At 50.0% G+C, this 16,074-nt stretch overlaps 1 long non-coding RNA gene across 1 annotated transcript in view; it reads left to right on the forward strand.

Annotated features, from left to right (window-relative positions):
- Positions 1-15,198, forward strand: part of LOC101867236 (uncharacterized) — a 39,277-nt gene extending 24,079 nt beyond the window's left edge. Inside the window, exons 4-5 of the long non-coding RNA XR_012434536.1 lie at positions 12,187-12,259; positions 14,837-15,198. This is a non-coding gene — a long non-coding RNA (uncharacterized lncRNA). The remainder of the gene's footprint in view (positions 1-12,186; positions 12,260-14,836) is intronic.
- Positions 15,199-16,074: the final 876 nt, after the last annotated feature.

A 16,074-nucleotide genomic window follows, 5' to 3' on the forward strand; every position in this document is an offset into this window, starting at 1 on the left:
CTCACAGGCATGCTGAATGCCAGTCATGCTGAATTAGAGCCCCACCTTCATGCCTCATTTCTACTTAATCACGTCTTTATTTTTTTAATTTATTTATTTTATTTATTTATTTATTTTGAAACTGCGTCTCACTCTGTTGCCCAGGCTGGAGTGCAGTGGCGCAATCTCGGCTCACTGCAACCTCCACTTTCCAGGTTCAAGTGATTCTCCTGCCTCAGCCTCCCAAGTAGCTGGGATTACAGGTGCACGCTACCATGCCTGGCTAATTTTTTGTATTTTAGTAGAGACAGGGTTTCATCATGTTGGCCAGGCTGGTCTTGAACTCCTGAGCTCAGGCAATCCGCCTGCCGCGGCCTCCCGAAGTCCTGGGATTCCAGGTGTGAGCCACAGTGCCCGGCCCAGGCTGCTCTTAAATCCTGGCCTCAAGTGATACTCCTGCCTCAGCCTCCCAAAGTGCTGGGATTCCAGGCATGAGCTGCCGCGCCTGGCCTCAATTACTTCTTTAAAGGTTTTATATTCAAATATGATCACATAATGAGGTACCGGGGGCTGGGACTTCAACTTATGAATTTTGTGGGACACAATTTCAATCCATAACACTGACGTAAGGTTCTTGTACTGTATGTGAAGTGGTATAATATGTACATGTGACAATTCAGTGGAGAGAGAAATATCTTTTCAACAAATGATGCTGGAACTATTGAATATGCATGTGCAAAAAGAAAAAGCCTCGATCTATACCTGGACCACATATAAAAATAACTAAAAATACACTTGTAACACCTAAGACTACACAGTTTCTAGAAGTAAACATAAGCAAACGTTTCTGTGATCTTGAGCAGACAAAGATTTTTTAGCTGTGATATCAAAAGCATCATCTATAAAAATGATAAACCAGCCTTCATCAGAATTAAAAGCATCTGCTCTTGGGAAGATGCTGTTAACAGAATAAAAAGGCAATTCACTGACTGGAAGAAAGTATTTTAAAATCACATATCTGATAAAGGATTTACGTCTGGAATATATAAACAACAAAATGCATTACAGTACCCCCCGCCACGCGCTTATCTGTGGTTCCACTTTCTGTGGCTTCAGTTACCAGCAGTAGACTGTGGTCAGAAAATATTACGCACAACAAGATATTTTGAGAGAAGGAGACAGAGCCCACATTCACATAACTTTTATTACAGTTTATTGTTATAATTGTTCTATTTTGTTATTAGTTATTGTTAATCTCTTACTTTGCCTAGTTTGTACATTAAACTTTACCATAGGTATATATTTATAGGAAAAAAATGTAGTATGTATAGAATTCAGTACTATCCATGGTTTCAAGAGTTCATTGGGGGTCTTGGAATGTATACCCCACAGATAAGGAGAAGCTACTGTAATAAGTAAACAAACAATCCAATTTGCTTTGAGGTTTGGTTTTTTTTTGTTTTTTTTTTTTGAGACAGGATATCATTCTGTTGCCTAGGCTGGAGTGCAGTGGCACCACCATAGCTCAATGAAGCCTTAACATTCCAGGCTCAAGCAATTCACCCACTTCTGCTTCCTGAGTAGCTGGGACTACAGGTGTACACCATCGCACCCAGCTAATTTTTAATTGTTTTGCAGAGTTGGGGTCTAACTATGTTGCCCAAGCTGGTCTCAAACTCCTGGATTCAAATGATCCACCCACCTTGGCCTCCCAAAGTGCTGGGATTACAGGCGTGAACCACCGTGCACAGCGACAACCCAATTTTAAATGAGGACACAGTTTTTTTTTTTTTTTTTAAGACAAAGTCTTGCTCTATCGCTCAGGCTGGAGTGCAGTGGCGCGATCTCGGCTCACTGCAAGCTCCGCCTCCCAGGTTCACGCCATTCTCCTACCTCAGCCTCCCAAGTAGCTGGGACTACAGGCGCCCACCATCACACCTGGCTAATTTTTTGTATTTTTAGTAGGGACGGGGTTTCACCACGTTAGCCAGGATGGTCTCGATCTCCTGACCTCGTGATCCGCCCACCTCAGCCTCCCAAAGTGCTGGGATTACAGGTGTGAGCCACCACGCCCGGCCGAGGACAGATTTTAAAAGATGCGGGCCACCTTGTTTCATTGTGTTCACTTTCCCGCACTTTGCAGGTACCACGTGTTTGACTGTTGAAGGTCCGTGGCCGCCCTGCGTTGAGCAAGCCCACCTGTGCCATGTTTCCAACAGTGTGAGCTCACTCACATCTCTGAGTCACGTTAGTCATTTTTGCAATGTGTCGAACTTTATGATGATGGTATCTTTATGGTGGTCTGTGGTTGGTGATCTTTGAAGGTACTATGGTCATTGTTTTAGGGCTCCATGAACCACACATATAAGAAAGTGAACTTAATTGATGAATGCTGTGTGTGTTTTGACTGCTCCATGGACCAGCCGTTCCTCCCTGTCTCTCTTTCCTTGGGCCTCCCTATTCCCTGAGAAACAGTAATTTGAAATTAGACCAACCAATAATCCTACAGTGACCTCTAAGTCCTCAAGTGAATGGTCAATCACAAGCCAGACATGACTAGGCTCAGTGAGAAAGGCATGTTGAAAGCCGAGATAGGTGGAAATCTAGGCTCATGCACCAAGCAGTGAGCCAAGCTGTGAATACAAAAAAGTTCTTGAAGGAGATTGAAAGCGCTACCCGCCAGAACACATGACTAAAAAGCGAAACAGCCAAATCGCCGAGAGGGAGAAGGTTTCAATGGCCTGGATGGAATGATCAAACCACCACAATATTCCCTTAAGCCAGGGGTCCCCAGTGCTCAGGCCACACAGCAGGAGGTGAGCGGCAGGAGAGTCAGATCAGCAGCAGCATTAGATTCTCAGAACCGTGCGAACCCCACTGTGAATTCCACATGCGAGGGATGGAGGTTGCACACTCCTTGTGGGATCTAACTAACGCCTGATGATCTGAGGTGCAACAGCTTCATCCCAAACCTTCCCCCGACCCCTAGTCCCTGGAAAAATTGCCTTCCACGAAACCGGCCCTTGGTGCCAAGAAGGCTGGAGCCAAAGCCTTAAGCCAAAGCCTAATCTACAGCAAGGCCCCGACTTTTAAATTCTGTGGAGGCTGAGAGAGGTGAGGAAGCTGCAGAAGAAGACTCTGAAGCAAACAGAGGTTGGCTTGTGAGGTTGAAGGAAAGAAATCATCTCCGTAACATGAAAGTTTGAGGTGGGGCAGCAGGTACTGACGGAGAAGCTGCAGCAAGTTACCTGGAACATCCCGCTGAGATCATGGATGAAGGTGGCCACGCTACACAGACTTTTTACGTAGACTCATAGTTTTCTGTTGGAAGAAGACGCCAAATAAGACTTTCATAGCTGGAGAGAAGCCAATGCCTGGCTTCGAAGCTTCACAGGACAGGCTGAGCCTCTTGTGAGCGCTGGTGGCCTCAAATTGAAGCCGGTGCTTATTCGCCATTCAGAAAATCCTGGGGCCCTTAAGAATGACGCAACATGCACTCTGCCTGCTCTAGAAATGGAGCAACAAGGCCTGGATGGTAGCACAGCTGTTCACGGATGGTTTATGGAATCCATTACGCCCACTGTTGAGAACTATTGCTTGGGAAAACAAGATTCCTTTCATAATATTAGTAGGAGTCTGGGCATCATGGTTCACGCTTGTAATCCCAGAACTTGGGGAAGCTGAGGCAGGAGGATCACTTGAGCCTCGGAATTCGAGACCAGCCTGAGCAACATAAGGAGACGCTATCTTTATAAAAAAAATTTAAAATCAGCCAGACATGGTAGCTCATGCCTGTGGGCTCAGCTACTCAGGAGGCTGAGGTGGGAGGATCACTTGAGCCAGGGAGGTCAAAGCTGGTCAGCCAGGATCACACCTCTGCACTCCAGCCTGGGTGACAGTGAGACCCTGTCTCAAAATACATATATATATTCATTGACAATGCACCCAATTCCCAGAGCTCTAACAGAGACGTACACAGTCGTGCTGCTTTCATGGCTGCCAAAACAACATCCATTCTGCAGCCCTTGGATCAAGGAGTTGTGTCAACTTCCAAGTCTTACTATTTAAGAAACACATTTCTGGCCGGGCACAGTGGCTCACGCCTGTAATCCCAGCACTTTGGGAGGTCGAGGCAGGCGGCTCACCTGAGGTCAGGAGTTCAAGACCATCCTGGCTAACATGGTGAAACCCTGTCTCTACTAAAAATACAAAAATTAGCCGAGCATGGTGGCGGGTGCCTGTGATCTCAGCTACTCGGGAGGCTGAGGCAGGAGAATCACTTGAACCCAGGAGACAGAGGTTGCAGTGAGCACCACTGCACTCCAACCTGGGCGACACAGCAAGACTTTGTTTAAGAACAAAACAAGACAAACAACAACAACAACGAAAACATTTCTAAGGTCATAGCAACCACAGACGGTGATTCCTCTGATGGATCTGGCAAGTTCACCGACAACCTTCTCGAAAGGATTCACCATTCTAGATGCCATTAAGAACGTTCACGATTCACGGGAGGAGGTTACAACAGCAACATGAACAGGAGTTTGGGAGAAGCTGATCTCAGCCCTCAAGGATGGCTGTGAGGAGTTGAAGACTTCAGTGGAGGAAGTCACTGCAGATGTGGAAACAGCAAGAGAACTAGAATCAGAAGTGGACCCTGCGAATGGGACTGAATTGCTGCAATCTCATATTTATCAAAAAACATGATAAACGTTTTTTGTTTTTGTTTTTTTGAGATCAAGTCTTGCGCTGTTGCCCAGGCTAGAGTGCAGTGGCACAATCACAGCTCACTGCAACCTCTACCCATAGGTTCAAGTGAGTCTCGTGACTCAGCCACACAAGTAGCTTGGATTACAGGCACCCACCACTACGCCTAATTTTTGTGTTTTTAGTAGAGACGGGGTTTTGCCATGTTTTCCAGGCTGGTCTCAAACTCCTGACCTCAGGTGATCCGCCCACCTCAGCCTCCCAAAGTGCTGAGATTACAGGCGTGGGCCCCTGCACCCGGCCCAGTGTTCTATTTTTTACTTTAGAACATGTGTGGTCGTTTAAACGTCGCCAACAGTAAACCAGTGTAGACGTCAGAAAGGCTGCTGATCTGCTTGGATTTGCAGAACAGGGCTCTGAGAGCGAGGGCCACAGGCAGAGTCTTCCCAACCCTCTGCAGTCTGGAGTCTGCAGGCGAGTGCTGAGGCCTGGATTGTTTCTCTGTGAGGCCGACGCTGCTGGGGGCTCCTGCAGGAAGGGCCTTCCCCTCCCGAGTCATGCACAACTTTTCTCAGGGTTCAGCATTGCCTCTTTTTTCCCAAAAGAAGAAAAACAATGCATTGTGGTAAAGTACATAAACATAAAATGTACCATCTTAACCATTTTAAGTATGCAATTCAGAGGTATTCAGTGTATTCATGATGGCTGCACATAATGAATATATTCAATATGTAAAAGGTTTAATATGTAAAAGGATGTAAAAGGTTTCATCTCCAGAACCTTTTAGTCTTCCCAAACTGAAACTCACCGCCATTAAACATTCACTTCCCCGTCTCCCGACCCCACCCCGGCACCTACCACTCCACTTTCTGTCCCTGGAAATGTGACTTGTGACTGCTCCAAGGACCTCTTTTAAGTGGAATTGCACAGTATTTGCCCTTTTGTGTCAGGCTTATTTTACTCAGCACAATGTCCTCAAGGTTCATCATGCTGTGATGTGTCTCGGAATCTCCTTCCTTTTTAAGACTGAATAACATCCCATCGTATGAATGGAGGACATTTTCTCATCCACTCATCCCTTGACGGATGCTGAGTCACTTTCATGTTTTAGCTGCTGCGAACAGTGCTGCTATGAACACGGTGTGCAAATGTGTCTTTGAGACCTGTGGGGCAGTTTATGGTACAGAATTGCGTCTGCTTTTCTGCAGCTGTAAACAAAGAGGGAATTTTTTTCACTTCTTACTTTGTCAAGATTTATTTCACCAGAAATTGGAAGAGCTGGCAGGTTTCTTTTCAAAGTTATAGTGTCTTGCTCTGTGGCCCAGGCTGGACATGAACTCCTGGGCTGCAGTGATCCTCCTGCCTCGGCACCCGAGCAGCTGAGACCACAGGCACACACCACCACACCCAGCTAACTGGCAGGTTTTAAGGCCAGGTGTAGGAATTCCATTAATTCTAAGAGGGAAAAAAGACCAGAGTGGGAAGTTCAAAATTGACAAAACATAAAAAAGCCAGAAATATGTTTTTTTTTGTTTTTTTTTTGAGACGGAGTCTCGCTCTGCCGCCCAGGCTGGAGTGCAGTGGCCGGATCTCAGCTCACTGCAAGCTCCGCCTCCCAGGTTCACGCCATTCTCCTGCCTCAGCCTCCCAAGTAGCTGGGACTACAGGCGCCCGCCACCTCGCCCGGCTAGTTTTTTGTATTTTTTAGTAGAGACGGGGTTTCACTGTGTTAGCCAGGATGGTCTCGATCTCCTGACCTCGTGATCCGCCCTTCTCGGCCTCCCAAAGTGCTGGGATTACAGGCTTGAGCCACTGCGCCCGGCCAAAAGCCAGAAATATGTTATTGACACATGGTAGATGATTGACACGTGGAAGATGACTGACAACATGAAATATGATTGACACATGGAAGATGATTGACACATGGAAAATGGGATGTGCCCTGTTTTGCAGGTACAGCACACAGGTCCTGGTTAGACTGCTGAGGAGGGAGTGTGGCGCAGAGGAGCCCTGCCCCTTCAGGCTCAGGTGGGGGCATGAGGGTGGAGCCTGAAGCAGAGTCAGTGAAGAGCAAGAGGAAGGTGCGGAAGGGGGTCAGGGGAACACAGAACCCCTGAGGAACTTAGCAGTGAGGGTTGCGGGAGGGCATCTGAGCATCTTTGTGTCGGGGGGAGGTGACCCACCTAGAGAGAGCTGTTGATGCAGCAAAACCCTCAAAGTGGTGACAGGGTAGGAATGTAAGCCAGGAGGGATGGGAGAGAGGGAGACACAGGGGATGAAGGTCTCATTGCAGGTGTGAGTATCAACATCATCAGTGCAGCTGAGAACCCAGCTCCCTCGCTGATGGACAAAATAGCCATTGATTAAAGCTTCACTCATCATCCTAATGCTGTCTCAATGGACTCCTTCGCCTTCCCCCAGATATTCAGTCACAGAATCTAAATAGCAATCACAAGTTCATCTCTTCCTCCCTGGAATTTAGGCTCCAGATTCCTGTTTGCTGTCTTCCGAAATGACGTTAGGGACAGTGTTATGGTGGTTGTCTCAGATTGGCATCACAGGATGTCTGTGAAGATGGCGCAATCCCTCCGGTCTTTGCCTAGTGCCTCTGCAATGAGACTGCTGCTCTGTTAACAGGTGAAGCTTTTTCTGTGCCCCTTGAATCCAGGCTGGGCTGTGACTTACCTTGACCCACAGAGAGTGACGGGGAGCCAGGCGGGACCATCCCAGGGAAGGCCTCCAGGTCTAGCCCTCTGGAGTAGCAGCAGCCGCATGGAGCAGCTGAGGCCTCCTGGACCAACCAGTCAGGGGCGGGCGCCAGCTGCCAGGCTCATGAGAGGCGTTGCCACATCCAGCCCAGGTCAGCTGCCAGATGGCCAAGCTGCACAGTAACCATAGAGAACTGCCCAGTTGAGCCCAGCCCAAAAGCCTGACCCATAGAATCATGAGCAAATAGAACTGTTTAACCCACTAAATTTGGGAGCAGTTTGCTATGCAGCAAAACATAGCTGATACTCTAGGAATTCCTAGAAAACATAGCCTGGGACAAGGGTTAAGCGTGAATCATTTATTAAGGAGATACAATTCCAGGCAGTAGTGATTCAGGGAAGAATTGGCAGCAAAGCCAGAAACAGCGTTAGTGTCTGACACCTGGCTTATGACAAGCTGCAAAGAGACGCAGCAGGTTGCTCAGCACGTGTGCTCTCGGCCGCTTGCAAGGTGGCATTTCACCCCCATCTAGAAGTGGCAGAAAAGAACAGCCAAGAGGGAGACAGTGCCCTCCCAGCCCCCGTGACGGGTCAGCACCAGGTGGCACCACATGGACCCAGGTGGGCCAGACAGAGGTGGCTGAGGCAGAGGCCAGGAACCTGGGGGACGGTGGCCCTAGGACCATCTAAGGGGGAGAGATTACACAACCAAAACCTGTGCACTGTCGGAAAGCGAGGAAAGCATCATGCCTTCACCAGCATGCAGAGGCTGGGTGTGAAGTGTTGGGGAAGCAGGTGCTGGTCTTTCTCAGGAATGCTATTTTCCAAGAGCTTTTTGCTGGGCTGGGTGCAATAGCTCATGCCTGTAACCCCAGCACTTTGGGAGGCCAAGACGGGCAGATCACTTGAGGCCAGGAGTTCAAGACCAGCCTAGGCAATATGGTGAAACGAAACCTTGTTTCTACTAAAAATACAAAAATTAGCTGGGTGTGGTGGCCCACGCCTGCAGTGCCAGCTAACACTAATGCACAGTATTACTTTCTTTATTCTCAAGTGCATCCGTGTCAGATAAGCTGCTGATTCCTTTCTCCAAGAGTCCCTCCCTGGCTGCATCTTTGCCCTCTGCAGCTGGGCGAAGGCTCCTTCCCAGGTTCTTGACTCTGTCTTAATCACACCAGTGCCTCCCTCCAGGGTTAACTCTCTGGGGAAGCCGCCTGGGTCCTGCCTCACTCTGCTGAGGTGGCGTTAAAATGTCAGAGCATAGTGGCTCTGTTGTGGTCTAGCAGCGAGCACTGCAGCTAGAATGAGGCAGGTGTAGCTCCTGGGACAAGGTGGCACCAGCGGCCGTCTGGAGAACAACAGGTTAAGGGAAGGTCCTGGCAGGGCCTGTGGCTCAAGCATTGGAGAGGCGTGGGGCAAAGGGTGTCTGGGCATCACCAGGGGGTGGATGCTGGCGGCAGAGCAACAGGAATGAGGGCAGATGCCAACATGAGAGCCCGAGGGTCCCCTGGAGAGGCACTCGTCTCCTCTGAGGAAGGGCGGCCAGGCCAAGTGGCCAGCGCAGGCCCCAGTGGTGAGTGGCAACGCCCCGGGGTGTTTAACTGTTCAACCAAGGCAGGGCCAGGGTGAAGGGACTCCTGGCTGCATCAGCCGCCCTGCCACGGAGAAGCTTCTGGACTGAGAGGTACACAGAGGGTCAGTTGCTGGAGGCACAGCCGAAGCCCCACTTGGAGTCAGCCGTGTATGATGGAGGCCAGGAACCCGGGGGACAGTGCACCACCTTCCAGGTACACGAAACCCAGGACGCCATGTGACATCTGACCTCACCAGGAAGACCAGCATGAGTCTGGAACCAAGAGGCAGAAGTGGGGGTGCTCTCTACTCCCCTCTCCCACAGTGATCCTTGGGGCCTGGTGCTTCCTGTCCCTGAAACACTGGCTGGCAAGGCTGGGGGTCCTCATCTCCTAAGGGGGCATGCTGTTAACAGGCCACGACTCAGGTCCTTGCTGCCAGGCACTGGGACTCTGGTATCCAGGGTCGAGATGGGAGAGGAGCGGCTGTCTGGTAGAGAAGCTGGTCCCCGAGCAGCAGAGGATGTGGGGCAGCTGCACACAGGCAGGAAGGGACCTCGTGGGGCCAGGCCAACCTCAAGGTGCCCTTGCCCTGTGTCTGTGCTTGGGCAGGTGCAGCCACCCCAGCCCAGTAAGAGTGTGATCATTAGGGGCTCAGTCCCCTCACATAGCCAGGGAAGCCCCCAAGACCTACAGAAGTGATAGTCAAGGGAGAGGAGGTAGAAAACGAGGATGGAGGATGAAGGGAGCCCCTGTCGTGGCCCAGTGAGAAGTGATGATGGAGGCCAGCTGCAGGGCTGGAGGCTGTGGTGTGCTCCACTAACTGTGCATGTCAAAGCCTTCTCTCGGGGGGACAGGCCCCAGGAACCATGAGGAGCTCCTCCCCCAACGTGGATGGAGAAGTCGGACTGTGTGGCCCGAGGCATGGACTGGCTGCCATGGTGCCTGCTCAGACCTCCCCCCTAGAGACCCACACTGAGGAGTGGGGGCCACGGCCTCCGGGCACCCCCACCACCCTCTCAGCGGAATTGGAGTTGTCTCATTCTGCTCAGGCTGCCATAACAAAATGCCACACCGGCCCGGTCTCTGAAACAGCAGACACTTATTTCTCATAGTTCTGGAGGCTGGGAGTCCAAAATCAGGGTGCCAGCACAGACAGGTCCTGGTGAGTGCTCTCTTCCTGGCTTACAGACAGCCGCCTTCTCGCTGTATCCTCACGTGGCTTTTCTTTGATACATGTGTGGTGGAGGATCTCATCCTCTTTTTATAAAGCCACCAGTGGTGTTGAATTAGGACCCCACCCTTGTGATCTCGTTTCACCTCAATTACCTCCTAAAAGCCTTTTCTGCAAACAGTCACGTTGGAGGTCAAGGCACAATAAATAAAGTTTTGGGGAGACACAATTCAGTCATATCTGACTGAGCGTGTTAAAGTCTCCAACCATGATCATGGATTCATAGCTTTCTCCTTGCAGTTTCTGCCTCACATGGTTTGATGCATATCCCTTAAGGATTGTTATGTCTTCTTGAACAACTTGACCCCTTTATCGTTATGGAATGCTTTCTCTTCATCCCTGGTAGCTTTCTTTGCTCTGAAGTCTGCCTTGTCTGGAATTAGAAGAGCTTCTCCTGCTTTCTCTCCATCAGGGTAAACGTGGCATCTCTTTCTCCACTCATTTACTTTTAGTCTATATGTGTCTAACTTTAAAGTGTGTTTCTTGTACACAAGACATAGTTGGGTATCATTTTTTATCCACTCTGATGTAAAAATCTCGGTTGTTTTGTTTTGTTTTGTTTTGTTATTTTATGGAGTTTCACTCTTGTTGCCCAGGCTGGAGTGCAGTGGTGCTCACTGCAACCTTCACCTCCTGGGTTCAAATGAGTCTCCTGCCTCAGCCTCCCGAGTAGCTGGGACTACAGGTACATACCACCATACCCACCTAATTTTTGGGTTTTCTGTAGTAGAGACAGGGTTTCACCATGTTTGCCAGGATGGTCTTGACCTCCTGACCATGTGGTCTGCCTGCCTCAGCCTCCCAAAGTGCTGGGATTACAGGTGTGAGCCACTGTGTCCTGCCAAAAATCTGTTTTTTTATTGTTGTGTTTAGACCATTGATGTTCAAAGTAATTATTCGTATAAATTGGATTAATATCTGCCATTTTGTTACTGTTTTCTATTTGCTGCCCTTGTTCTTTTTCCCTGTTTTTTCCCACTCTTTTTCTGCCTTTTGTGATTTTAATTGAGCATCTGATATCCTCAGTTCTATTTTCTCTCCTTTCTTAGAATATCAGTTAGTGATTGCACTGGAATTTGCAATACATCCCCAGTGAATCCAAGTCTACTTTCAAATGCTCTACTGCTTCACAGATAACATGAGTTCCTGACAACAACAACATCATCTTAACTCCTTCTTCGTATCCTTTGCATGATTTAAGCCATTTGTTTCCCTCATGTCGAAGCATATGTGAGCATATACGTACCTAAGACACATGTAAGATACATAAGGAAGCATACATAATTGAAATGCATTGTTGTTATTATTTAGAGCTGTTATCTGTTAGATCAGCTAAGAATATTAAAAATTTTAGTTTACCTGACTGTTCCTTCTTTGGTGCTCCTCCTTTCTTTATGTAGATTTGAGTTTCTGAGCTATATCACTTTCCTCTCTCTAAAAAGCTTCTTTTAAGACTTTTGCAAGGCAAGTCTACTGACGACAAATTCCCTCCATTTTTGTTTTCCTGAAAAAGTCTTTATTTCTCCTTCACTTTTGAAGGATAATTTCATGGGGTGCAGAATTTTAGCTTGGTGGGTTTTTTTTCTCTCAACACTTTAAATATCTCACTCTGCTGTCTTCCGGCTGTGTGGTGCTGTGGTTCGGATGTCCCCTCCAAAACTCCCGTTGAAATTTAATTGCCATCGTGACAATATTGAGAGGTGGGACCCCTGAGAGGTGATTAGCTCCTGAAGGCTTCACCCTCATGAATGGATTAGTGCCATTATCTCAGGAGTGGGTTCATTGTCTCGAGAGTGGGCTCCTGATAAAAGGATGAGTTCAGGCTGATTTTCTCTTTGTCTCCCGGTGCTTGCGTCGCTGCTCTGCCCGCTACCATAGACTGACCCTGGCCAGACGCCGGCACCGTGCTCTGCACTTCCCAGCTCCCAGAATTGTGAGCCAAATAAACTTCCTTATAATTTACCTAATCTGTGGTGTTCTGTTATAGTGGCAGAAAAGGGACTCGGACACGTGGTTCCTGAGAAAAGGTGGATGTCATTCTTACCTTCGTTCCTCTACAGGTAAGGTGTTGGTGTTGGGAGGTTTTATTCTGGCTTCTTTCAAAATTTGTTCATGTTTGATTTTATGTAGTTTAAATATGAGGTGCCTAGGTGTCGTTTTGTTTACTTGTTTGTTTTCTTTGGGGGGAGTATTTTTTTGTATTGTTTTGTTTTGTTCCCTGAGCTTCCTGGATCTGTAGTTTGGTGTCTGACATTAATTTGGAGGAATCCTCAGTCATTATTGTTTCAGGTTTTTTGTTGTCCTTCCTTCCTTCCTTCCTTTCTTTTTTTAAATTTTATTTTTATTTATTTATTTTTTCAAGATGCAGTCTCACTCTGCCACCCAGGCTGGAGTGCAGTGGCGTTATCCCGGCTCACTGCAAGCTCTGCCTCCCGGGTTCACGCCATTCTCCTGCCTCAGCCTCCCGAGTAGCTGGGACTACAGGTGTCTGCCACCACGCCCAGCTAAGTTTTTTTTGTATTTTTCAGTAGAGACAGGGTTTCACCGTGTTAGCCAGGATGGTGTGAATTTCCTGACCTCGTGATCCGCCTGCCTTGGCCTCCCAAAGTGCTGGGGTTACAGGCGTGAGCCACCATACCCGGCCTCCTTCCTCCCTTCCTCCCTTCCTCCCTCTTTCTTTCTTTCTTCTTTCTTCTTTTCTTTTCTTTTCTTTCTTCTTTCTTTCTTCTGCTTCTGGTATTATTCGTGTTACACCTTTTATGGGTGTCCTACAGCTTTTGGATATTCTGTTCTGTTTGTTTGTTTGTTTTTTGTTTGTTTGTTTTCAGTCATTGTTCTCTTTGCCTTTCACTTTTGGAAGTTTCTATTGAGCTATCCTCAAGCGCAGAGGCTCTTTCCTCAGCTGTGTCCAGTCTACTAATGAGCCTATCAAAGGCAGTCTTCATTTCTGTTGCAGTGTTTTCTATCTCTATGTTTCTTTTTGGTTCCTTCCTAGACTTTCCATCTGTCTGCTTACATTGCCCATCTGTTCCTGTGTGCTGTCTACTTTACCCACGAGAGCCCTTGGCATCTTAATCATTGCTGTTTTAAATTCCTGGTCTGATAATTCCAACGTACCTGCCATGTCTGGTTCCAGTGGTTGTTCTGGCTCTTCAAATTCTGGTGTGGGTTTTTGTTTTTGTTTTTTGCCTTATTTTTAGTATGTCTTGTAATATTTTCTTGATAGCCAGACATGATGTACAGAGTATAAAGACCTGCTGTAAAGATGCCTTTAGTGATGCGGTCGTAAGATGTCGGGGGAGGGGAAGCATTCTAGAACCTTCTACCCAGGACTCAGTCTTTGGTGAACCTGTGCATTGGGCTGTGAACTTCACAAGGGTTTCTCAGCTGCCCACCCCTCACCTTCTTAGGTGGGACAGGATGGCTCGAGGGGGTGGAAGTTGGATATTTCTCTTCCCCGGTCAGGTTATACTTTGGGTAACAGTTTCTCCTGAGGGCAGCTCTTGTTAAGGACAGAATGTTCTGCTGTGTTTCAAAATGATTCCATTTTCTGTCCTCCTATCTGCAGAATGAGATTTTTCTCTGATATTCACTGTGAGAATGTGTTAGAACTCCTGGGGTAAAACACACACATGTGGTGTCCACCACGACTGGGTCCCCCCATGGTGTCCACCATGACTGGGCCCCTCCCCCTGTGGTGTCCGCCATGAGTGGATCCCCCATGGTGTCCGCCATGACTGAGTCCCCCCCCACCATGGTATCCGCCATGACTGGGTCCCCCCCTGCCGTGGTGTCCGCCATGACTGAGTCCCCCCCACCATGGTATCCGCCATGACTGAGTCCCCCCCTGCCGTGGTGTCTGCCATGACTGGGTCCCCCCCAACCATGGTGTCTGCCATGACAGGGTCCCCCCTGACCGTGGTGTCCGCCATGACTGGATCCCCCACCGTGGTGTCTGCCATGACAGGGTCCCCCCCACTGTGGTATCCACCATGACAGGGTCCCCCCCACTGTAGTATCTGCCATGACAGGGTCCCCCGTGGTGTCCGCCATGACTGGGTCCCCCTGGAGGAGTTTGGAGTTGCCCACACTGAGCCTCCAGGGATTCATCAGCTACAGTTCAGGTTTCCCTGCCCTGGAACAAGCTCCTGAGGTGGTTTCCACTGATGCGTTTCTGCTCTGGCAAACCATGGCCCCTGATTGACAGGCCAGCGCCTGCCAGCCCCTTGCGTACCAGGTACCCATGTCTTTGCTGCTCTTTTGGTTGTGGGAAGAATTGTTGATTTTCAGTCTGCTCAGCTGACTTGTTGTTCGGGTGGGGCAGCAGCTCCTGAGCTCCTCACGTGAGGCGCCAGAGACCGGAAGTCCAGTTTGGGCAATGGCAGGTGCTAGACTCAGAAAGTTCCATGCACAGGGGCTCCCCCAAAAGGCATTCTTTCCCGAAAGGCTAGTACGGTCTTGAGCTGCAGCCTGAGGCTGGTCCTGCCCAGCCACCTTCCTTTTCTCTCCTTCCACAGGTGCCACAACCACACCCTTACCTGGGGTTCCCCACCTGCTCCTCCTTCATCTCCCTTCTACCCCTCACAGGGAGTCCCCATCCCATAAATCCACTTCCTATTCTGTCTTGGTGTCTGCAGGAGAAGTCCCAGATGGTCTTGGAACGAACAAGGCCCTCCCTTTTCATGCGTGGTTCTCGAGAATACCTGAAGAATGTGCCAGGAATGTAACCACCTGGTCTAGGGAGGGACCGGCTGGACAGCCCTGGCTCTGCCTCCTAGGGCAGGATGTCCCGAACACTGTAGCCCCGTGAGTCAGGTCACCCCTGGCTATGGAACCCAGAGCACCTTTGGGATCCCTCAGCTGTGGTGCGAAGCGGGGCACACAGAGAAGGCTCCTTTCGTTCTGGGCAGCTTTTCCGAGCCTCGGGGACCGGCTCACTATGGATCCTAGGCTTCTGCTGTTCCCTGCTGCCTGCCTGTGAGGAATAAAGTTGCTTTCATAACCGGTTGTGTGAGTGTTCTGTCTCCCTGGACTCGTGCATGTGGGTTGATGCTGGTTCATGGTATTGGGAGGTCTCTAGAGTCCTCCCCTGAGGCTGAGTCCAGGGCATGCTGGAGTCCAGGGCGTCAGACAGGAGTCTGGGCCGAGTCCAGGGCGTCAGTCGGGAGTCTGGGCTGAGTCCAGGGCGTCGGTCGGGAGTCCGGGCCGAGTCCAGGGCATCGGACGGGAGTCTGGACTGAGTCCAGGGCATGCTGGAGTCCAAAGCGTCAGTCGGGAGTCTGGGCTGAGTCCAGGGCGTCGGTCAGGAGTCCGGGCTGAGTCCGGGGCATGCTGGAGTCCAGGGCGTCGGTCAGGAGTCCGAGCTGAGTCCAGCGCGTCAGTTGGGAGTCCGGGCCGAGTCCAGGGCGTCAGTCGGGAGTCCAGGCCAAGTCCAGGGCATCGGACGGGAGTCTGGACTGAGTCCAGGGCATGCTGGAGTCCAAAGCGTCAGTCGGGAGTCCGAGCCGAGTCCAGCGCATCAGTTGGGAGTCCGGGCCGAGTCCAGGGCGTCGGTCGGGAGTCCGGGCTGAGTCCGGGGCATGCTGGAGTCCAGGGCGTCGGTCAGGAGTCCGAGCTGAGTCCAGCGCGTCAGTTGGGAGTCCGGGCCGAGTCCAGGGCGTCAGTCGGGAGTCCAGGCCGAGTCCAAGGCATCGGACGGGAGTCTGGACTGAGTCCAGGGCATGCTGGAGTCCAAAGCGTCAGTCGGGAGTCCGAGCCGAGTCCAGCGCGTCAGTTGGGAGTCCGGGCTGAGTCCAGGGTGCCAGTCGGGAGTCTGGGCTGAGTCCAGGGCGTGCTGGAGTCCAGGGCGCCAGTCGGGAGTCCGGGCTGAGTCCAG

Source organism: Macaca fascicularis, chromosome 5, assembly GCF_037993035.2.
Source record: "Macaca fascicularis isolate 582-1 chromosome 5, T2T-MFA8v1.1".
NCBI lineage: Eukaryota > Metazoa > Chordata > Mammalia > Primates > Cercopithecidae > Macaca > Macaca fascicularis.